The sequence below is a fragment of the Canis aureus genome, chromosome 18, assembly GCF_053574225.1.
Source record: "Canis aureus isolate CA01 chromosome 18, VMU_Caureus_v.1.0, whole genome shotgun sequence".
In the NCBI taxonomy this organism is placed as follows: Eukaryota; Metazoa; Chordata; class Mammalia; order Carnivora; family Canidae; genus Canis; species Canis aureus.
In genome coordinates, this window is record NC_135628.1 from 21,745,810 (window position 1) to 21,769,665 (window position 23,856).

Here is a 23,856-nt window from a genome sequence, read left to right on the forward strand (position 1 = left end):
TATCACTTACAAATATTTTTTCCCATTCTTCACATTCCCTTTTCAGTCTATTATGCCCTTTGGTGCACAGAGGTTTTAATTTTGGATGCGGGCCAGTTTATCTGTTTTTGCTGTTGTTGCCTATGCTTTTGGTATCCTATCCAAGACATCATTGACAAACCCAATGTCAAAAAGATTTTCCTGTATGTTTTCCTCTAAGAAATCCATTTTGAATTCATTTTTTGTATATGGTACAAGGTAAGGGTACAACTTCATTGTTTTGCATGTGAGTATCCAGTTTCCCCAACACCATTTGTTGAAAAGACTGTCCTTCCCCCATTGAACAGTGTTAGTGGTCTTGTTGAAAATCATTTGACCATAAGTGTGAGAGTTTATTTCTGAGCTACTTTATGTTGTTGATCTATATGTCTGTCTTTACTCCGGTACCACGCTGTTTTGATTACTGTAGCATCGTAGTAAGTTTTGAAATAAGGAAGTGTGAGAGATCGGGAACTCCAGGTGGCCCAGAAAGGGCGATTCCGCACTAGAGAAACACTTCTCTCTAATCTGCACAATCCACTGTCTCTGGATACATGCATTTTGGCCTTAGGAAAAAAAAAACTGTTGGACATAACCTGCCTATCTTCTATCAACCATACCTACGAATAACACTTTTTATTTGATAAAAATTCAATTGCCAGAGAACACCTTGATATCCTCTAGATATAAAATGCAAGACCAGTTTCAGTTTGGACATTTGAAGAAGTTTGGGGCCACCATTATATGAAGGCTGTGTCTGATGGAAGGTATGAGAATTATTTTGCAACTGGAATGTCTAGAGTTATTATTTTTCCCACAGAGCATGTTTATTTTCTCTTTGACAGTATTTGAGGTTATGGACTCTATTTCTGTCTGAAGAAAGAAAGCAGTATACAATAAAATCGTGTGACATTAGGCTGGGTAAAACCAGATGTACTGATTTTCTTCTAGATGAGGACACCCATTTCAATAACTGAGGGAATGGAGAATGTTTGACATTCTGTGAACATGCTAAGCTGACTTTAAGTGAAAGATGATCCCAAATTCTTTCATTCTTGCTTTAAAAATAAACCATATAATTAAATGGCTATAGATACTTCTTTTGTGGGGACGAAAACAGCAGCCGGATTCTTTGCAATCATGCCAACAGGGCAGTAGGTTTCCTAACCCTTTGGCAAAATAGAGAATCAATATCAATCAGGAAAAAAATGCTAACAAAGGGAAAATCTCACGGGAACCACAGGCAATACAAGATTTAAAATGTGAATAAAACATCACAGGTCAGCATTAAAACAGACAATACATTTCTTTGCCAAGGCAAGGGATCTAGCCACTAAGCAGAGGCACAAAAATGGACCCAACCACACTGAGGGGACAAAGAGAAAGCCCTAGACCAACTTTCCCCTTCACTTCCGTGCAGAAAGGAGTCTCCTTTCACGAGGAGCTGGTTGCTCCATAAGCAGCATTCCGGATGAGATATTTCACCTTTTTCGAAGGTAAACATCTTCAGAAATAGAAATCTTGCCTATGCATAATGTCTAGGATTATTTGAACAGAGAAGTCAGACTTGCTTTTAAAGAGGGAAAGATGATTACCTGTTGGTTAATTTCATCAGCGAATAAGAAGCTTTGAAAGACAGCCTGGGGAAATGATGAAGTCCAAAAAGGTCCCATATAGCTTGTGTTCTGACCAAGAGGCAACTAAAGCCATCTCCAGTTGGAAGGGTTTTATGGACTCAGTGGAGAGGAACTCTCAGTAGCTGATAGTTCTTGGGGGTCATCTGTTCTCACCGAGTGGCCTCTCATCATGGGAATTTCCATAGTTCAAGCCAAATTCTTGAAAAAAAAAAAAAAAAACAACCAAAAAACCCCAAACCAAAGCAAAACAGAAAATAATGTTTTGGCATCCAGCCATTATCAAGGGACTGCATTTGGCAAATATAAATACATTTTATTATTTTTTTGCCAAATCATGAAGCATGGGTCTGTATCCTCATGACTTAAAAGAGTACCATCAACCTCCAATCAGAGGCAGCCTATGGCAGTGACCCCAGGTGACTCAATCTCATTCGAGCCCCTTAGAGTCACTGGTCTACCAGCACTCATGCCCTAAGGGTCTCAGTTCCACACTCAGGCTTGCCAAGATAAATTAAATATCTATTTTAATGCCTAGAGTGTATTATAAACTCACACACGGATTTCATAGCACTTCAAATTTAGAATGATTTAAACGTGGTCTGTAGAACCAAATTTATGTCTTTGTGTTATACAGAACTATAGTTTACCACAGAGGCATAGCAACAACATCTAGTTCCTTTTCCTGTTTTTCAACTGGCCATCTGACTTTTCTTAATCTTTTGAAGTTCATGTAATAATGGCTACTGCTTATTGAGCTCATACAAATGTACATGGCACTCTGTGAAACCCTTTATTTATATGGGATTTTGCATTTAATTCTCATAACATCCCTATGAGGTAGAAGATGTTATTACAGCCACTTCAGAAATATAGAAACCGAGGCTTGGTAAACTTGGGCAAGGCCACCCAGCTGTACCACCGAAAGGGAGCCAAGGCAGTTCGATGCCAGTGTGGGCTCTTTATAGGCGCTGTCTGCTGCTTCCCTCCGAGTTCAGGCAGCGTGGACTGTGTCAATATTCACATGCATCTCACCTGATTACTCAGCTAATGCTCTTACCCTGCAACTGCCAGTAGTTTCAGTCCTGATGAATTTCATCCAATTTTCTTCCTTTTAGTTTTGTCCCACTCATTTATTTCCCCTTTTCCAGAATTGTTTGTCTTACATGATCTGTAGTTATCTAGAAAGGCTTATTTTCTTAGTGTTAAATGAAACTCATATCCTTGTTTGATTAATTGTCCTTGCTGTTCTACTTGCCTTGCTTCAGTGATACGGTGTTTAGTTCGATTTAGAGGCAGTCTGTGGAGGAGATAACTTGGCATCTGTTATTTACATGTGAATGTGTGAGATCTACAAACTATAACAACGGCATCTGATAATGCAGCATCTGTACTGTCCTTTCCCTTATTCTTCTTCAAGTAGTGACACAAACCACTAGCACCTGGCTGGATATTTTCCTGGAGCAATCATATTTGTGGAAAGATTTAAAATGCACTGTTTCTTTTCTCCCAATTTCTTTCTTTCTTTCACGGCTACCCTTCCTTTAGATAAAGTTGTTGTACAACTGGTCTCCAACTGGAAATATTCTAATTAAGCAACAGAAGAACGGAATAGTGCTAACTATATTTGTGAGCAAGACAGTAAAAATGTTAATGTTTCATGTTCACTATAGCATTATTTATCACAGCTAAAAATAGAGAGTAATGTAAATATGCCTAAATAAGGGGTTGGTTAGGGCAGCCTCGGTGGTGCAGCAGTTTGGTGCCACCTGCAGCCCGGGGTGTGATCCTGGAGACCCAGGATCGAGTCCCACGTCGGGGTCCCTGTGTGGAGCCTGCTTCTCCCTCTGCCTGTGTCTCTGCCTCTCTCTCTCTCTCTCTCTCTCTCTGAGCCTCTATGAATAAATAAATAAAAAATCTTTAAAAAAAATAAGGGGTTGGTTAAATTATATGCCATCCATGTGTTGGAATATCATGCTGCCCTGAAAACTCACATTTTATTTTATTTTTTAAATTTTTAAAAAGATTTTATTTATTTGAGAGAGAGAGAGAGAGAGAAAGTGAGAGCACTGTGGCAGGGGGTGGGGTGGGCAGAGGGAGAGGGAGAGAGAAACTCAAGCAGACTCTGTGCTAAGTGAGGAGCCCAACGTGGGGCTCCATCTCATGACTCTGAGATCATGACCTGAGCCAAAATCAAGAGTCAGCACCTAACCAACTGAATCACCCAGGCATCCCAAAAAGTCATATTTTAGAACAAATTTTAAGGATATGAGAGAAATATTTATAATAGATTATTAAGTGACAAAAGTAAATGATAAAGTAGTATGAATTATTCCTTAATCCAAGAGTTATTTAGATGTGTATTTTTTTCTTTTCTAAAAACATTGTTTGAAAAGTTTTGCTTTCACGTTTATCATTGGCTTACGGTTTTTATGTTATTCTGGATGGACAACATGACGTCCGTGTTATTGATTCTTTGGAATCTGTTGAAATTTTCTTCTGAGTTGGTACGGGTCTAAGGGGCAGCTTATTTCTATACTGGTATAGTGGCTGAGTTTTCATTTCACATGATGGTTCAAAATTAACTGCCATATACAAGATTGAGCTTGGCATCCTGATCTTTGTCAGGGGCTCCCAAACCAAGATGTGTGGCATTAATATATGTGATAGATTTTGGAATGTAAAGCACCCATCTTTGGCCAGTTCTAGTATAAATCCAACAGCAGAGCCTATGAGATTAACCATTTGGAGGTAGGGGGGGTCGATATTTTATAATGTAAATATTAATAAATGATGATCTACAGGCTGACTTTAGCTATAGACCAGTTTTCGACTTTAACACTATTGATATTTTGAGCTGGATAGTTTTTTGTTGGATATGGGGAAGTGTTGTCCTGTGCATTATAGAATGTTTGGCAGCATCCTTGGCCTCTACCCACCAGACGCTAATAGCAAAGCCTCTGTTTCCAGCTGTGACAATTAAAAATGTCTCTAGACATTGTCAAATGTTTCCTAGGTAGCAAGATCACCCCCAGTGGAAAACCACTACTATAGAAAAATGGCAAGTTCTCTTTTAAAACTAGTGACTAAGTGTGAGTTTCCCTGAGTCAGTAAGCACATATATTGGGTATTTAATGTGTCTAAGGCACTGTGCTTTCACCTAAGCAGTTTTATTTAGGCATGGTGAAAAAAAGCTATAATTCGCCTTATTTTCATAGGGTTACCTGTGGTATGTAAGACCATCGTACCACCAGGCTTTAATCTGTATGATAGAGGCAATCACTTTGTCTTCTCAGAGCTCTTGGGAGAATATGTGCACGAGGCTAAGAAAGACTGTTTGGACTTAACTGTCACTTGATAATAGTAGCTTTACTATTATTATTATCCAATCTGAGCTCATGCATATAGACCAGGGTTCATCAAGCAGCTTGACTAGTCGGCCTCTTCAGCTCATGAGACATGCCGCACCCACACAGCTTTCTGAAATGTTTTTATCAAAACAGCCTCAGTGTCCACGAGCAAACAAATACGCAAACCAATGAGTTAAAGAAAATAATGTAAGCAAACAAGTGTTGGCCGATAGTTAGAACTCATGCTCCAAGGTCTTCTGTGCATCAGAAGAACAGTGATCTCTGCCTCCGCATATGGCCCGTGCACGCTATTTCTGTCTTGGGTGGAACATAGATTCTACAGCTGGAGAATGAATGGTTGTTAGGAGATTTCTTCAGCCGGTTCATTATCTGTTTTAAACTACGAGGGCTCCATCTGAGCAGGCCAACAGGAAGCCTGCTTTTGATTTAACAGTGCTCTGAACAAGCTCCTTCTATGGCTTTCCAAGAATTAATTACAGAGCTTAGGAAAGGCGCCTGCCGCAAAGTCCCATGGATGGCTTTATGAGCAATTACAGCAGCCACATTGATGCCAGCAGAATAAGAATTTCCTTGGAGGATGGCTTGGAATGGGAGGACTGCTTGTGGAAATATAGACACGTGGGGCTCCCATCGATAGCCTAGAGGGGAATTTAAAGTCACAAAGTGAGGAGCGATCGGTGCATTGTCACACAACATCTGGGTTATTAGGCACCCGTCGATTTGGGCTGGTGTCATTTGATCAAAAAAAAAAAAAAAGACAGATCATTTTGATAGGCAGCAGTTGGAGCACCGTAGAGGGCAGGAGACACCAAAGTGCTCTTTGGGGATGCATGGATAGCTGAGGAATGCTGGGATTTAATTGCATGGCCGTGCAGCGGGGAATCCTGCAGACTGCAGTGCTTGCAGCTCTGGGGGAAAAAAGCAAACACATACACGGTGGCTTTTAACTAACTGTGGCAATCGAGTGACTTCCTGAGTGCACATTTACTTTCGGAGGGCAAACCTCATATTGCTGGATGCCTTGCCAAAAAGCGTCAGTTGGTGGTGTCGGCAGCGTGGGGTGGCAGGATGCAGAGTGCGGCCAGGGGGGAAGCCGCCTGGGAAGGTGGTGCCTTTGCGGAGCAAGAAGCAAGGAGCAAGGAGCAAGGAGCAAGGAGCAAGGAGCAAGGAGCAAGGAGCAAGGAGCACAGCCTTCCCGGGACAGGTGCCAGCTGCCCCCTGCAGGGCGCGCTTGCTTCTTTCCTTCTCCCTTGTTCGCTGCCGGTGCCGGAGCTGAACCGACTTACCTGCAGCTACTTAGCCAGCGGGTGCAGTGGGAAATGACTTGGCACCGGGAACCTTGCAATCCAAACTTTTTGACCATTTAAAGACATTCTAGAGCGGTGGGAGGGCCGCAGCCTCTCGTGCACGACGGTAAGGGTGCTCGATCTCAGAAGGGCAAAAATGGATGTAAGCAGCTGCAGGGCAGAAGAGGTCGCAGGGCACTATGAGGGTCCCCCTCACCCACCCACCCCCAGGTGGCCCTCGCTCTTTCGGGTCCTGGGCCAACACCGAACTTAGTCCTCCTGTGACAGTAATGAAAGAATGTGTGGGCTCTGGCCCTTTCCGCCCCTTTCTGGCTTTGTCCGGGGCCGGTATTTTCTCGCACGTGAGAAATTCCACACTTGCTTCTCGCCCATTTGTGAGTTTTCAGCACAGAGGCCTCGGGCCCCTGGCCAAAGGCTGTGCCCATAATTGAGAAAAAGAAGTTTAAAAATTTAATGTGCTTACCTGTTTTTTTTTTTCTTTTTTTCCGGAAGCTGTTTAAAAAAATAAATCATTGTCAAACAACCCTTTTGCTCCTAATCATCTCTCCCATGTTCTTACAATTTTTGGGAAATGAAATTCTCTGTTTAGATGAGTGGCTCATTCTCATCAGCTTTTACTGGATAGTGTAAGCCCTTGAGCTGTCTTTTTTATTTTCTTCTTTTTTTTTTTTTAAGATTTTATTTACTTATTCGAGAGAGAGAGAGAGAGAGAGACTGGAAGAGGGAGAAGCAGGCTCCATGCAGGGAGCCTGATGCGGGACTTGATCCCGGGACTCGATCCTGGGACTCGATCCTGGGACTGGATCCCCCAACTCCAGGGTCACGCCCCCGGCTGAAGGTGGGCACTAAACCACTGAGCCACCCAGGGATCCCCCCCTTGAGGGGTCTTGACCAGTCTCCTGGCTTTCATGGGGGGCTGACTCCCAAACTCACAGCATCTTCCTAAAGCAGGTTCATACCTCTCACGTGACCTCAAGCCCCGTTCCTGAATTCACCGCTGCAAACTAGCTCTACCCCCAGGCTCCCCCATCCAGGAAATGGTCTTCCAGCTGCTCAGGCTGGTAACCTTGGCATAGGCCTGCACTCTTCTCTTTTCCTCATCCCCTCCCCACACCCGCCAGGCAGCCAGAAAAATCTGTGGCTCTTTCTTCAAAGTATATCCAGAATCCAACCATATCTCCTCTCTCCTCTGCTAGCCCCCCAACCTGGGCCACCTTCCTCTCTAATCTGGATCACTTCCATGTGATGCTCTATTATCTTCTCATTGGTCTCCTTTTCTCTACCCTTGCCCCTGAAGTCTGTTTCCAACACAGAATCCAGAGGGACCCTTGAAAACCCAAGTCTTGCTGTCACAGCCCCACAATCCCCACCCCCCAAGGACTCCCCATATGATTTAGGGTAAAGCCAGGTCCTCCCAGTGGGTGATGAGGCCCTACATCAGCCACGATCCCTACCCTGCTTAGATTCCTGACCTCCTTCCTTCTACTTTTCCTCTTGCTCACTCTGTTTCAGCAAAGCGACCTGCTGACTGCTCCTACCTGAGCGCCTGGCGCTGACTGTTCACTCTGCTGAATGTTCTCCCCTCCCCAGAAATCCACAAGCCTAATCATCTTGCAGCCAAGGAAGCTCAAATATTGGCAGTGAAGCCTACTCTGGCCATCTGATTTAGAATTGCAACGTGCTGCTTTCCCTCTAAATTCCAAACTCTGCTTATCCTTTGACATTTTGTTTTTCTCTAACCCACATCACCTTCTAAAATACTATATAATTTGCTTATTCAGTGTGGTCATTTTTTCTTTCCTGCCTCTCCCAATTAGGATGCCATCTCCACGAGGGTAGATATTTTTGTCTCTTTTGTTTAGCAGTTCATCCCAACTGCCTAGAAATTTCCTTGCACACAGTGGGTGTGCAACAAATGTTCTTTGAATAAATTTTCCTTCACCACATTCAGCTACTATAGAAATAGGCAAAGGAGAGGCACCTGGGGGCTCAGTGGTTGAGCGTCTGCCTTTGGCTCAGGTCAGATCCCAGGGTCATGGAATTGAGTCCCACATCGGGCTCCAGGCATGGAGCCTGCTTCTCTCTCTGCCTATGTCTCTGCTTCTCTCTCTTTGTCTTTCATGAATAAATAAATTAAAGAAAAAATCTTTAAAAAAAAAAAGAAATAAGCAAATGATTCAAGTATTGAAAGGTTATTATGATAAGAATCAATGTTTGGATCAACTTCACTATTTTTTTCTCTTGACCCATGGTGTACGATAGAAGAGTCAAATCTTTCAGGTTTTATATTTGTTAGGGTGCAAACCACTCATGTCTGCAGGGGCCAATCAGCCTGGTGATACTGTCTTCTGACCCTGACACAGAAATGTGTCACGTGGGAAATGCTGCACATGGGAAATGCTCTAAAACATGAGTTGAATGAACAATGAATGAATTCAGGGGTTGGTCTTTCCCTCCACACAAGTGTATATGTGTGGCAGCTAGACCAATCATCGAAACAATTTAAACTTTCAACATGTTTTTTTTTTTCACTAAGAGATAAATTCACAAATTTAAATTATTATTTTTTTAAATGAGGGGTGAAGTGGGGCAGAGATACTATGGTGAAAAGAATAGACCCAGGAGTTGGAAATCCTGGATACTGATTCTGGCCCCAATATACTGTGATTAGTTTTTATTTATTCAAGGTATGAGCGGGACCCTGTAAAAGCCATTTCACTTGTCTGAGTATGTTTCTTTTTCTAAGAAGCGTGGAAAGTAGCTAGAAAATCTGGAGGGTGTTTCCAGCTCTAAACCTTCTTTCTTTCTTTTTAAAAAAAAATGTTTTTAAAGATCTTATTTATTTATTCATGAGAGATACAGAGAGAGAAGCAGAGACATAGGTAGAGGGAGAAGCAGGCTCCTCGAGGGAAGCCTGATGTGGGACTCAATCCTGGGACTACAAGACCATGCCCTGAGCCCAAGGCAGATACTTAATCACTGAACCACCCAGGCGTCCCAAACCTTCTTTCTAAAAAAAAGAAGGAGCAGGGATGCCTGGGTGGCTCAGTGGTTGAGTGTCTGCCTTCCGCTCAGAGGGCATGATCCTGGGGTGCTGGGATCAAGTTGTTCCCCCCCTCGTCCCCCCTCCCCCGCATTAGGCTCCCCACAGGGAGTCTGCTTCTCCCTCTGTCTATGTCTCTGCTTCTCTTTGTATGTCTCTCATGAATAAGTAAATAAAATCTTAAAAAAAGAAACAGAAGGAGAAGTAATTTTGCTCACTTTCTTTCCCTTTCTTTCTCCATCCTCTGCCCTCCCTTCCTTACCATCTAAGGATGAAGCTGTGTGAAAAGGCATGTGAGTGGGGGTCTGCTTATCAACTTCACCGAGAGAGCCACCACACCATGTTTTAATCCAGGATCTGCTTCTTACTAGCTGCATGACTTGGGGTTAATTATTGAACTTTGCTGAGCATCATTGTCTTATCTGAAGAATGGGATAGAGTACTCTTACCTACTGATTACATGGCATTGCGTTTATTGTGTTGTACAAAATCTGGCTCAAAGTTCACACGGGTAGACGGTAGCTGTCCTGAGAGGACACAAGGGAAGGGGGGAAGGCACAGCTGGTGTTTGAAAACTGGAATAACTGGGGGGCAGAAAGCATGAATGGGAATGAAATCTTAAAAGTTCGAAAATTGGCCTTCAGGGCAGAGTTTCTCAAGCTCATTTAGATTATGACACATATTGAAAATAATAAAAGGATTCTATAGCACATTTTTTTGTTGTTGTTGTTAAGATTTACTTTTTAAGTGATCTTTACACCCATCATGAGGCTGGAACTCACAACTCCAAGATCAAGAGTCATTCGCATGCTCCACTGACTAAGCCAGGCAGCCCATAAGTACATTTTTGTAAAAAAAAAAAAAAAAAAAAAAATATCACTGTCTTTTTCTGTTTTCCTCTTTGCCCCAAATAATAATTACAAAATTACAGAGGAGAATGTGGCCCCTCCATGGTAGATGGGTATTATGTTTGATCAAATGCTCCTTTTCCAGCTCTAAAGAATAAAATGCCCACCTGTGTGAGAGAGTAAATGCCTGCCCTCTGAGACTCTAATCTGGACTCAGGATAATATAAGGCTATCATTTTCTAAATCAGAGTAAGCTATTAAAAAAAAGTGCCCAAGTGTGTATTTTTCCTCAAAAGCAGAATTCATGAACAGAACTGATGGACTTAAGACTCTCATTCATGGTGTCTGACAAAGTCTCCTCTCTCTCTATACACTGTCATTAGCCTCCTCTGTGAGATCTGAGCCCTGAATATGTTTAATTAGATATAATTTCTGGAGATAAAGAAGAATGATTAAATTATCCAGACTCCAGAAAAACAAAAGATCCTTATTTCAGCCATCCATCAGGCCTCGACATCTAGAGTATTACATGTGATAACTCAAATGAAAGTGTTTCACCTAAAAGTACAGCGCCCCTGTCCATGATATCATTAAAGGAAATCATTAAGCATTTATGCAGCACTTTGTGCCGGAAAAGTGCTTTACAGTTATTTTTATTGCCCACCAAAACCCTCTGAGGCAGGTCCTTCTCTACATCTTAAAACCAAAGCAGAGAAGAGATTAAATTACTTAGGGTCTTGGAGAAAATAAATGACTGTATCAGAATAAGACCTTTGAGTGCCCAAGTCAGCTATTTTATCTAATCCACAGAACCATTAGGTTAGAAATTTATTCACTGTATAAAGCATTATCTGACTTGGGATTGACTCTTTTTTTTTTTCTTTAACACCTAGATCACTGGTGATGTAGACCTAGTGCAAGAGCTACTTATTTGCAGTCACTTACACTCATCATGAACATCTCTGAAGAGCCCTAAGCTCCCGAAGAAATGTAATTAAAAAGAAAAAAAAATCAATGTATTTTAAAAGACAGTCTTTACTATACCAAGTAATAAATAAACACTAGAATCTCTGGCTCAACCCTCAGACTAAGGTTTGCATTCCAAGTGGATGGGCACTCCTCCATCCGGGGACTCAGGAATCCAAGCACCCTACACATCAATATGTGGGGTCCAGGGGGCAGTGAAGCAGGAAGCAGGCAAGGGTGGGGTGGGACTCATTTCTGTTTATAAGCACTCGGGGCCACAAGTGGTACACAGACTGTCAGCCCTTCTGCTCAGAAGACTTTTGGCCAGAGATAGTCACATGGCCCCTGGACCAACTATAAGAGGCTGGAAATGCCAGCGAGCGTGTGGGCCATTTGGACAGCAACATTGCTTCTTCTACAGGCTGATTTTGGTTTGACTTTAATTCTCTGATTTGAACTTTGAATTCAGAATGTTAGTGATAGCATTTATTCAACTTTGGCCTGAAATAGTTGACATGATACCTCTTGTCTTCTCTCTTTTCTGGCCTCACATCTCCTGACACTGCATCATTTTCAAAGTCCCTCAATAGATTTTATCTCATTTGATTGCTGCAGAAAGAGAATTTCTGATGGTCAAAGGGGCTTCTGTACTTCCTTTTCATTTCCTCCCTCTCAACAGCTGCAGTACCTGGGAAGCAAGGTCTTCGGTTTAAGGAGGGTACATCCTGCAAGCTCAGCCCCTGACATTGGTGTACCATGCAGGATTAGAATCCGAGGCGGTATTAGTTTTATACCTGGAACTAGGTCTTGGTGGACTGCCCTTCATCTCTTTCTCACTGTTAGTGACATCAGCTATAGGCTCTCGGCTCTCCTTTGCCTGTGTTCATGGAAGCTGAGAAGATTGGAGGCTGGAAGGTGGTGGATGGGATGGGATTGGCATGGCTGAGTCTGGGAGCCAGGGTAAAGCTCTGTGGTTCGCAAAACAGCACAGAACCACGTGCTGGGGGCCGTTCACACCCATATCTTGAGTCTTTGATTCTGGGGTTGTGAAAAAGTTATGAGATGATTCTAAAAATAAAAGCACACTCACATGAAAACAAAATGTGAAATGGCATGGAAAGAAAGTAGTTGAAAGTTCTGGATTATGGAATGATTCCCTTTGGTGGTGACAAGGGCCAACTTAGATTTCAACTTGTCCTTCTAATATGTTTTCTTAAAATGTGATTGCCAGTAAAGCAGACAGATCCCCTGAACTGGTTTCTGAAGAAGGTCAATAATGAATTTGTTTACAGATTGACTGGTCAGTGCTCTGACTTTAGCTCCAGGTCTTCAACTAATGCTGGCAACTTTGACCTAATTTTGGGAGGCAATTATATTTGGCTGGGTTGCTGAGCTCTTTCTCAGAACCTCTTCTCAGGACACTTGCCAAGTGCTCTTTTTGTAACTGTGTTGTAAAGTCTGAGGAAAGTTGTCTTGGGTCATTGCCCAGGACCTAATGCCCCAATTGTAGACATACATGGTTGCAGTCTTTATGTTCCATGAAGCCAGGCATCAGCAGCCTTCTCTCATAGCTCTTCAAAACTAGAAAGGCTCTCTGAACTCTACCAGTTGTCTGATGGGAAGCAAAGAATTTTACCTCGCTATATGGTAGCAATTCCTTTGTCCAGCACGGTCCTTCTCACTGCCTTTAAAACTAGTGTTCTCTTTCATAAATCACAGATTTCAAGCTGGATGTGCTGGGAAGGCTGGTGTAGCTCCCTTGATCTCTATTCTATTCTGCCCTCTGACTTGAATAATTTGGGTGGCTTTCTGTTTCTTATAATCACACATATCCTAACTAAGCCTTTGGAAATTGGAGCATATCTAGAATTGAAATATAATCATATTTTGCCTCTCCAAAATGTGAGTATGACATTGTTGCCTTCAGAACATTAATAGTTCTTTTGGAATCAATGATTACACCAAGATCAAACCTCTTCTTTAGCTTTGTTTAAAAAACAAAAAACACGACAGTGACATTTAATCAGAAAGGAGATACATATTTAGCAGGGAGGGGAGAAGTTGACTCAGGAGGAGTAGGGTGAGGAAAAAAAATGAAAGAATAAAACTGTCCACATTAGCCTTTCTGCTGGGTTGTGAGCTATTCTTATCCTGTCAGCACAATTAATGAGGGAAAAAGAGTCCCCAGAAACAATGTAGCTGGAGGCACTGATCTGCCCTCCCCACCCCTCACGCCAAGAGAGAAACAAGGTCTAGAGCAAGTTCCCCAGTGGGAGTTACTGGGAAAGTGACTTGTTGGCTCCAGGGTAAGACTTTCTGTTTTTGTCAACCTCAAGGGCACTTGATTTAGGGCCAAGAGTGTGCACAGAGCTGCAAACGCAAGGGAAGAATCTCTGTCCTCGAATTGTTGACAGTGTAGACAGGGAGGAAATACTGACACACTAGAAAGGATGAAAGGAATTTACAAAGCAGTGGGCAATCCAGAGTTGGCCTAGGTGGTTCGCAGGGAAGAATCTAGAAAAGAGAAAGCTTTCACTCCATAGTAACTGGGAAAGACTTGAGGAGAAGGGGGATCCTGGGCAAATCTCAAAGGAGAAGCAGCTAGAAATCAATGGGGAGAAAAGGGGAAGAATGTGGATGCTGGATCACGTGTTGGAACGATGGGAACAGAGTGGCATGATTAGGGGGCAGGCCTCATACTGAATTGTGTCCATTAAGACTAAAAATTTTCTTGAGTTTCTGCCATTTCCACCTAAGGGCCACTGACCCTTGAATCCATCTTCCATAAGTGTGTTAACTGTTGGCTTAATCTGCATGATCCAAGACAATGGCCAACTTTATTTCATGTATTACAGTTAGGCTCATCTAAATTTTCAGAAACTGTAATTTTTTGTGTGAGCTCAGAAAGAAATGTGACAAAATATGCTAATAGGAAAGTCATCTTCTCTCTCTCTCTCTTTTTTAAAGATTTTATTTATTTATTCCAGAGAGAGTGAGAAAGAGAGGAGAGCATGAGCAAGGGGAGGGGGATAGAGAGAGAGAGAAACAGACTCCTCGCTGAGGGGGAAGCCAAAGGTGCCAGGCTCCATCCCAGGATCCTGGGATCATGACCTGAGCTAAAGGCAGATGCTTAACTGAGCTACCTAAGCACCCTACTTTTCTCTTATTTTTTAAATAAAATCTTAAATCAACATTTCCATAGCATTTCATTTTTTGTTTATAATTTGATTATGCAATTCCTAATTTTTCCTAGGTACTAGTAACAATGGGTAGTAATAATAACTTACAATAAGAAGAAAACCTTACATTTTATATTTACAGGGCATTTTCGTATTTATTATCTCATTTGGAGACTCATTAACATTCCAAAAGCCTATCCTCCCTGCAAAGGATTTCCCACAAAGTCACAGAGCTGACTAATGGAAGACTCAAAATTCAAGCCCAGGTCTCTGACTACCAGTCTACGACCCTCTCCACCACTGGGCCACACCATCTGTTCCAACAACAGAAGTATCTATTATACTGGCTAAGATGAAGAACAGCAATCCTTCGTGGGGATGAGAACACAGCAAGCCAAGGCATCTCAGTCACTACAGGTGGGAGTGTAAATTGATAGGCATCCTTTGAAAAAAGCAGTTTGGAAAATGGATTAAGAAACTTAATGCTATTCCTATACTTTGACCCGGTAATTTTACTTCTAGGAATCTATTGTAAGTAATTACTGAGAGCTGTGGCCAAAGACTTACATAGAAATGAGTTTACTGGAATGCTACTTATAATATCCAACAACAGGAGATTAGTTAAATACATTCCAATGAGGAATATTATCAAAGTCATTAGGAATCTCGTTTTTGAAGATGATTGCTAATAAATAATATATATGATATAGGATCAAATGAAAAAATCAGCATGCAGATAGTGTAACTGGCAGAGAGAGAGAAAAAGAAATACATCAAAATGTTAACAATGCTTAAGTGTGGGTGATGAGATTAGATAACATTTTAAAAAATTTTATACCCGTCTCCCATGTTTCCCATAGAGAGGATGGAGTAATTTTATCCTTAGAAAAGGATTATATTTAAAATTTGTAAAATAGTACAAACAGTGGATTATATCCTAAAAATAAAGAGTAATGAAGGGATTTAAGATCATCGTTTTACCTAGACTGGTCTATAAACTGCACGTCTCATGTTGGGGGGTGGGGACCCAAAAACCCAAAACAACAAATAAAAGCAGTGCTCACTTGTTACATTTCCAAGGAGAAAAGTAAGGATTCATAAGATGAAAACCACAATTGCAGTGCAGCATGTGGCAAATATTTAAGCTAGAAAAGTCTGGCTCTAAATAGTTGACTCCCTTCCTGGGTCTGAGCAAGTTCACTCAGCACGTGGGAGCAGGGCTCTACCTAGGCAGCCCTTCTGCAAGACGTTTCACCAAGTTCCTCCACCGTGTGGCCCTTTGGCTTCTTCCTTCACTGTGTCTGGCCCTGGTGATAAAGAGGAACAGACCCATCAGTGAGCAAGAGGAATAGCAAAGCGAAAGCGCAGACATATTCTGGAACCTTCTAGGTGGGAGAGAAAGCAGTAGGGAACTGGCGGGAAAAGCAGCCCCAAGCACGCAGGGTGAACACTTTGCTTTTTGAGGAGACTTCAGGCCTTGGAGGGCTTCCAGGCTGAGCTCGGCAGAGTTCATCAACACGAAAATAAATAGCCGGCGAGCTCCGTCTTGACTCTGCCTTTCTCGAGGTTGCAACATCCATGTCTCAACTTTGCAAGCCGCTCAAGCCGAAAAGACATTTTGTGAGCTCCAGGCCTTTCCTTGCATCTGTGTGCCCCACGTGTGGCCCCACTTGGGGGTGGATCTCGGGAGCAGCCCCCCGGGTGCAGGGAAGACAGTTGGCTGCACTATGGGCTCTCCCGGCGGGATCAGACTGCAGGCCTCGGATCCTGAATTCTCCCGGTGAGAGCCGCCCGGCTGCCTGGGGAAAAAAAATCCCACTCCTGCCCCAGGGGTAAAAGCCCGGGGAGCTGCTCGGCTGGGGGAATTTATAGCAGGCATGCCACGCAAAATACCCAGTGGTGTTTTAGTGGAGTGGTGTCCGAATTGTAATAGAGCTAGATCAATACTGGAAGCAACCCTTCTTCAACACCATGGGAATATTTGTGTTCTTGCTTTCAGAGTTTCCAATTAGCAGAGAAGCTAATGCTGGAAACCACCACATATAATCTAGGAAAAAAAAAAACCTGTCGACGTCACATTATAAAAATTGAATATGTGTCAGAAGTGGATTTAGATTCTTTAGGTTAATATTATTTTTGCTATTAGGTAATGAACTGACATTAATTTACTTGAGCTGTGTGATTAGGTTAATTTACTCCAGAATAATCTTGCATTTTAAAAATTAAAAATGGTAGCCGGATCTTCTCAGTATCAATCAAAGGAGCAGTGGCACTACAGAAACATTGCCATTTTGTACTCAATTGTGCTCTTATAGACAGTCAAATAAGCACTAAAAATGACAAATTGCCACGCTAGGGTAGATCTTCATATAAACGTGAAGATCTACAAATAACAGTCCATTTGTGAATGGTTAAACTTCATCAATTATTTTCCCCTTAAGCAAGATACCCTTCTTCAGAAATAGAAACCTACAAGCAATATTAGAGCAGTTTCAATCTTATATATAGCACTGCTGCAGCACGTAAAAACAAAATAGACTCTCACACAAGAGAAAGCTAAATAGTTTACCCTTTTTCGACCTTCAATATAAATGCTCCATCTATGGCTCTATAAATTGTTTAAATCCTTTAATGATTCGAATGAGCTGATAATGTTCTTGCACTTGCTGGAACTATGGTTCTGTTAATATTTTGAAAATTACTCTAATTAACCTTATTTCCTCTCATAGTAGTTATAGAACACTTTTATATATTTTAAGTATGCATTAATTTGTATCATCATTAACCTTGGATTTTGCCCTTGGTAATTATGGTAATTTATAAGTGGGGTTGAGCCAGGTTCCAGTACCTTAGAGCGATACATATTGTGGGTCCTGTCAATAGCTTGAGTAGTCAGGGTACTTCAGTTTACAAGGGACTGAAAAACACCTTGAAAGGGTAGAAATGGAGAGTACATCGTTCTGCAGAAACTACCCAGGGGTGGATTGCAGGTGGCCAGTGACTGTGATGGAGAAGAAAGGATTCTTCTGAATGGCCATGCCTGAGTCAACTCACCCACCCCACCCACCCCAACTCCTCCTCTTGAGATGAGAGAGGGACGACTCTCTTACAGATGAAGAGGGAAAGGAGGAAAATCAGTGGCCAGCCCCCAAACAGTGTCCACTATAACAGTTAATCCCATTTATTTTAAATTTTTATATTTTAATAGTAAGAGCATGTACTTGCCCTTTTTCTGACGTCAGATAGCCAATTACTGCCACCGCATGTAACCAAGTTTGGGGTTTTTACATCTGTACCCTCAATATGTCACAACTCTCAAAACCCCAGGTTTTAACCATCACTGGCTTTCTTCTACAAAACGAAACAGTATCCAATTCTGCAGAGGGCTGCCAGGGGCCCTGTGAGGCCACAGGGATGATAAGGCCAAGTTCCCTGCCCTCAGGGAGTTTACAGAGGGATGGATGCTGCAAGTCATGGGAGTAATTGGTGAGCATTCCTATCTTCCTATCTTTCCTCTAGAAGTGCCGAGGCAGGCCAGAAGAGGGCGGAGTGAATTTCAGCCTAGGGGACCCAGCTCTAATCACACAGCTGCAAGCAACACACGCCTCTCCTGATTTGGCTAGGAGCCTGTGTGATGAAAATTCTCAGCTCCATCTTTCTCTTTATTAACATTATCTTCATTTTGAGCACATCATGCCCAGTGACAGAAAATGATATCACATGAGCTAGTGAAGATACTCTTAATATCTTCCGTATGTTTTATAGATGTCAAAGTGACATCATTCGAAGAATCAGTACTTTTGAATTGCAGAACGCCTTCTATTTCTTCTCCTTATGCCCAGCAGTTTTCAAGGTCTTGGTCTGCAGTCAGCCCTATTCTTGGCAGAAGGTGCTTATTATTTCCTTGCAGACCACAGAGGGCTCAGGGGAGGTATGACATTCTGGGCTAGGGCCATGGAAAGATGCCCATCTCCCCGATGGTACAATTTGCATCTCCCATTGCTGCCATGATTGAGAGGGATGTATCTTGCCTAGAGCTGCCCAGGAGGTGGAGGAAAGGTATTCTATGAAAAGAAAAACTCCTGGGTGGGTAGGAGTTTGGGCCAAGCCTTTGATCCAGGCAACTTTGCTCCTACGTATAGGGATGAGTAGTGGGGGTCAGAGACCGTAGCGGGTGAGGAATTATAAGACTTTCTCAGATCAGTATAAAGTCTTAGAGATCACTTGGTTCTATGGCCTTCTTTTACTAAAAGCAAGAAGATTGTGACAAATTCATTATCACAAAACTGGAAGAGCAAAGCCCCTTGGGGGCCCCCTGGGTGGGTGAATGGAATTCTTCATGGATGCCATCATCTGCCCTTGCGTATTATGTGTTGAAGGCTAACTATTTAACGAACAATCCAAGTCACAGTGAATCAACACAACAGAAGTTCTATCTTGCCTGTGGATCCAATGTAACATCAGTGTTAGATGGGCACCTTCCAGGTGGTGATTCAGGCACTCCAGCATCTTTTGTTCTGTGGCTCATCCCTTCCTGACAGCCAAGAAGTTAGTTGTTGGGCTGAGACAGGCAGAGAGGGAGAGTGAAAGATGGTATAGGCAATGGACAGGACTGGAAGTGGGGTACCTTCCTTCTACTCACATTCCACTGGCTAGAAGCCACTCACGAGGCCAGACCTTACTGCAAGGGAGGCTGGGTATGCAGTCCAGCTGTGGGCAAAGCGAGGGGATAGATGGACTTGTGAAGCACACAGCAGTGTCATTTTCAGTCTTTGGGAGGTTTATATTGAGCAGCAGAGGGCACATGACCTTAGGAGGTGGATGGACTTGGGTTTAGATATTGGTTTTGTGGCCTTGGGCACAGGTCTCAGTGTGCTCAGCTGAGAAGTGGGGGTATTCTATGGGGTCACTATGAGCATAATGAGATAATGGACATAAAAAATCTGTGTCAGTACTCTCACCTTGTTTCTCAAGCCACTGGGGAAAGAAGATGGAGCAGGAAAGAGGAGCAAACAGACTTCTTGTACCCCATTTTGACCAAGCCTGGGCATCAGAGCTGCCAAGCAGAGCCCAGCTGAGTCCGGAAAACATGCTCCATAAGATCCCAAGAGCGGAGGCACTTTCCTCCGTCTCTTGATGAATTTCAAAATACTGTAATTCATTCTCATCAATATGGAGCTTTGAAAGGAAAAAACAAATCCAGAAAACCACAAGCCTCCATTTCATTTGATGAATGAAAATTCAGTCACTTTGCATGCAGTTCCAGAAAGAGAGTTTTAATCCCTCATGCTCAGTCTGAGGCCGTCACGTATAGAAAGCAGCGATTTTATTATTTTCTTGTGGAAGAAAAAGTATTTCTGGAAAGCAGTGTCAAGAAAAATGATCTACACTAAAGTGTTTCCCTTCACTTAGGAGTTTTGGGCCTCTAAGGCTAAATCTGGCTCACAGGAGTGAAGAGAACCACCTCATTATGGTTAAGACCCCAAGGGATGGGACGTGGCTCCTGTCTCATGGTGTGCCCAGGGACTGGAAGATGAAGGACTTCAATAAATATTTGCTGATATTGAATCAATATGTGAATGAAAATAGTTACAGAGGTAATAACAGTGAAAAAAACCCTGTGCTTGAAACATCAAGATTCTGCGGGGTAAATCCCCTGCATCTTAGCTATGGATTCTCCGAATGGTTTCTTCTTCCATTGTAAAGCTAACAATAACACACACACACACACACACACACACACACACGCACACACCCCAGAGAGGCATTCCACAGTGAGGTGAAACAAAGAGGAAGGTTGATTGTATCTCTTTTTTTAGGGCACTGTCCTTTAAAATAACCTTCCAAGCCCAGCTAGTTAAGATGAGTGGCAATAGCATATTGAAAGCAATAAATAAAATGACGTCCGGAGCTCAGAAGGTTAACAGTTTTTTCAAGAAATTATTTTCCCAAGTCCAAGGGTAAAATGGCGCCTAAAATTGCCAAACGTGGTCCTAGAGTGCCTCCTGGTGCCTTTTTGGTGGAATTGTAACAGGCTGTAATTGTGCCCCGCTAGAGCGGTTAGTGTGATTCTTGACTTATTTATGAGTCTGGGACTCTGGGGGCCAGGCCTATGTGGAGGGGATGAGGGGTGAGCAGAAGGCTGGGAAAAGTTCTTTCAGCCCTTTTTCGATTGGGTTACTACCACAATGTCAAAAATAATTAGTACATTAACCCTCATATAAGATTTAAAAACTGGAACCATGTGTTATCTGGAAGAGAAGCTCTTTCACCTGCAAAAAAAATTATTAGCTTTTTTTATTTTTAGGAAGGGAGATTATTAGGCAGTTTCTTTTGCCTGTTAAAAGGTTCTTTGTAAATCAGTTGGACAGAAGACAGTTTTTAATTTCAGAGATTAATTACCACACTTAATAATTGAGCCATCCTTTATTTTTTTCTCAAGACCTATTCATTTCAATAAAAGCTAGTCTATGAAATGAGAATGAATACTGTAGACCAAACTAAAATACTGTAAAATACAGTATTTTGTCATTAAAAAATGTTGCTGAAATTTATTCCAGGGGCACCTGGCTGGCTCAGTTGGTAGAGCATGCATGTGACTCTTGATCTCAGGATTGTGAGTTCAAGCCCCATGCTGGGCATACAGCTCACTTACAATTAATATAGATACATAAATTATATATATATATATATATATAATCTCTTAAAAAAGAAACTTACTCCAATAAGGATATTTATATTCCTTGGAAAGGGAAACCAGTTAAATTATACATATTTGGCAAGTGAAAAATGATGAATTTGAGGTTGTTAATTATCTATTGATGAATCTGGCTTAAATCTAAATGCTGCAGCCAAAATTGTGAAATGTAGTGAAAAAAAGGAGTTTTCTTCTTCCACCCCTCTCTGTGATGATGAGAGTCAGTTGAATTGCAGATATGTGATGTGTAGCTCCAGGTGCCTGTATTGCTTGTCCTGGCATGGTGGGGTCCCTGACCTTTAAGGAGCTTCAGACTCAGGAGAGAGAAACGCTGGCAACGACCACCATTCCCAATCTATGGGATGCATGCTGGGCTAGAGAGGGAGCACATAGGACAAGCCTCTAAAGATGGAGGAATCAGGGACATGTTCCTGGAGGACATGACCTTGGAAGACAGGAATTGGCTAGATGGGAATAAGGGTCAAGGGTATGATAGGAACAGGCATGGGCAGAGAAGCCAGCATGGCACTTCTGTGGAACAAGGGTGTGTGGAGGGAAAAAGGGATAAGCCATGAGAGGATCTCTGGCATGCCCTTTATACCAAGAGTCTTATGGTGCTCCGAAGAGTTTAGGCAGGAGAAGGATGGGTGCAGGTGGTAGCCCATTGAGGGTGAGTTAGAGGGGAACCCCTGAGGGATAAGACAGATTTTCATTGGAACAAGTGCAGAATCTCCAATTCTCTCCCCAGCGAGAAAGGCAGGAGTTTTAAAGCTTGACCATCCTCATTCAAACCCTATCTTGGACTCTGCCAACCTTGGGCAGATTTCTTGTTTTCTCTCAGCCTCAGTTTCTTTCACCAGTAAATTAGGCATGATAATACCCACTTGACAGGATTGGAGAACTCTGGTGTATGGAATGTGACTAGGCTAGGAGCTGGCACATTGCAGGTGCCCTGTAAATGGTGCTTAAGTTTGGCTAAAGTGCAAGTATTCACACCATACAGGTTTCAGACTAAGCCAGGCCCACATGTGTGCTCTCATAGCTTCCTAAAACCATCCCATAGTGTGTGATTATGTAGATCCATAATAAATTGGTATCTGCTCCTTTTCCTGGCCCGTGAGCCCCATGAGGGCAGGGGCTGTATCTACTTGGTCACTATGGTTCAGATGGACTATAGGTGCCAAAAATAACTATCAGCCCAAATCGGTCAGCATACAACCCCAAATGCTGGTGAGGATGCAGAGCAACAGGAACTCTCATTCATTGTTGGTGGGAATGCAAAATGGTAGAGTCACATCCAAAGACAGTTGGGTCATTTTGTACAAAACTAAGCATACTCTTACCACATAGTCCAGCAATTGCCTTCCTTGGTGTTAACTCAATGAAGTTGAAAATGGGGTCCACACAAAAACCTATACATAGATTTTTATAGCAGTTTTATTTATAATTGTCACAATTTGGAAGCAATGAAGATGGCAATCCAAACAGTGGCCTGTTATTCAGTGCTAAAATGATACAAACTGTGAAGCCATGAAAAGACATGGAGAACCTTAAATGCATATCACTAAGTGAAAGTAGCCAATCTGAAGAAAGGACGCCCTGTATGAGTCCAACTATATGACATTCTGCGAAAGGCAGAACTACGGAGGCAATAAAGAGATGAGTGTTTGCCAGGGCCTTAGGGGGCAGAGAGAGAAATAGGGTGAGCACAGAGGATTTGGGGGCAGTGAAAATACTCTGTGTGATGCTATCATGATGTGTACATGTGATTAGACATTTTTCCAAATTCATAGGATGTATACCACCGAGAATGGACTGTAGTGTAGACTGTGGATGGTAATGATGTGGGTGATAATGATGTGTCCCTGTAGGTTCACTGCCTGGGACAAACAGTGCCTGTGGTATCTGAGTCACCTACATAGTGTGCCTCTGAGGGGGTTTTAGGTGAGGAGCAAGTGTTGGCTGCAACATCATGTCTTCTTGTGCTTATGCTGGAACATTCACTTCTTGATTGTATATATTTTATCACAAATTACTTTCATTTTTCCTTGATATTAGTGATAGGGCATTATATTGTGTGTTTTTTTTTTTTTTTTTTTTTTTTTGCTGTTGATGTTGAATCCATGTGTTTGGGTAGGTTGTGCTTAAATTTCATTTCTGGAGGGAAAAGGAAGGTGTCACAGAAGATCTGTTATAAAAAGGGGCTGTTGGGTAAGGGATAAAGGGTAAGGAATTGATGGGGCAGAGATGGTAAAAAAAAGAGGTCAGGGACAGCCCAGGTGGCTCAGTGGGTTAGCGCTGCCTTCAGCCCAGGGTGTGATCCTGGGGACCTGGGATCGAGTCCCACATCAGGCTCCCTGCATGGAGCCTGCTCCTCCCTCTGCCTGTGTCTCTGCCTCTCTCTCTCTCTCTCTCTCTGTCTCTGTCTCTCATGAATAAATAAATAAAATCTTAAAAAAAAAAAAAAAAAGAGGTCAGCATCATGCTGAAGGGACAGGTTAGACCAGGGCCCCTGACTCAGATGGGAGCCAAGACTCTGGAGGAAAAGAGACTAAAGCATATTTAATTTAAAATGCTACTGGGACTGACATGTGTGTTAACCAGAAAGAAAACATCATAAACATTCAAGCCAAGATGTCATCTAATTAGCATGAGAGTAGTGAGAACTCTGTGCTCTGACCTTGACCTTTTCTTAACTTCTACTATGACTTTCAGCCTCAGTCCCACACCTACAAAATAGTAGGTCTAGGTTCAACTACCTTCTCAGATGCCCTTCTTTGCTAAAATTCTATG

The 23,856-nt window shown here is 42.5% G+C and overlaps 1 long non-coding RNA gene across 1 annotated transcript in view; it reads left to right on the forward strand.

Annotated features, from left to right (window-relative positions):
* Nucleotides 1–23,856, forward strand: part of LOC144288728 (uncharacterized) — an 87,517-nt gene that overhangs the window by 60,064 nt on the left and 3,597 nt on the right. The window contains exon 2 of the long non-coding RNA XR_013356711.1: nt 14,509–14,783. This is a non-coding gene — a long non-coding RNA (uncharacterized LOC144288728). The remainder of the gene's footprint in view (nt 1–14,508; nt 14,784–23,856) is intronic.